The following is a 1,276-nucleotide window of genomic DNA, read 5'->3' as shown; positions in this document are numbered from 1 at the left end:
ATATATATATATATATATATATATATATATATAGATAGATAGATAGATAGATAGATAAAACTTACTTGGAAAAGGATGTGTGGTGTTCAATCATATAATATATAGATATATACATATATGTACATACCTACATATATATGTATATATATATATACATGCATATATGGGTACAGGACATCAAAAAAACATACAATGAGAAACGAGAACATAAAAAACAAAAACACTGAAAACAAACTTTCTTCCGAACAACGAAAAAAACAGAGAAACGAGACATGCAACATAAAGAACATTCCCTTCATCAGTTGTCCCCTGTTTTATCTACTCCACGTTTTGAATCCTCCTTGACTCTCTTGTTGCTCACACATGACCAATGGCCATTCTTTCTTCCACTTCCTTCTTAAAGATAAGACGTGCTTTTATCTGTCTCTTCTCAAAGCTTGTTTTTCTAGCATCCACTGCCTTGGCTTAACAGCCCTCACCGTTTGTTTTTACTGTTTTGTTCTCACTGTCCTGTTTTTGTTACCACTTTCACCCTCCGCAAAAAATCCCAAATTTTATTTCATTTGCTTTGCGGGATGGACTGTTTTAACAAAGTCGTGCCTTGTCCTTACCTTTGAAACGCGGAGTAGATAAAACAGGGGACAACTGATGAAGGGAATGTTCTTTATATTGCATGTCTCATTTCTCTGTTTGCTTTTTTTGTTGTTCGAAAAAAAGTTTGTTTTCTATGTTTTTGCTTTTTATGTTCTCGTTTCTCATTCTGTCTACGTTTTTTTTATGTCCTGTACCCATATATGCATGTATATATACATATATATGTAGGTATGTACATATATGTATGTATATATATATATATATATATATATACTGAGGGTTACAGACAAAATCTCTGATTGGTTCAAAGTCCCAGCTAGGCCAAGAGTAACATGGTAGTGGAATACAGAGGTAGACAGTGCTATAAAAGCAAAGAGACAGGCCTGGAAAGGCTGGAAAAATGGTGGAAGCAGAGAATTATATCAGGCAGCTAGGTGACAAGTTTACATAGCAAAAGCGATAACAGAAGGTAAGAGATTTGTCAATGTTCTACAGCATGAGGTGTTCAGGATTGCAAAGTAGTGTATCAGAGAGAATAGCAATGTGGTGGGTGAGAAATGTCTGCAAATGGATAATGCTATACTTGCACTTAGTGACTCAGAGAAGAAAGATGCATGGAAGTGCCACTATGAAAGGTTACTAAATGTAGAAAATGTATGGGAGAAGGAGAGTCTTTCATATG

The sequence above is a fragment of the Octopus bimaculoides genome, chromosome 5, assembly GCF_001194135.2.
Source record: "Octopus bimaculoides isolate UCB-OBI-ISO-001 chromosome 5, ASM119413v2, whole genome shotgun sequence".
NCBI classification, from domain to species: domain Eukaryota; kingdom Metazoa; phylum Mollusca; class Cephalopoda; order Octopoda; family Octopodidae; genus Octopus; species Octopus bimaculoides.
The sequence above is the reverse complement of the archived record's forward strand: the minus strand, read 5'-3'. Positions refer to the sequence as shown.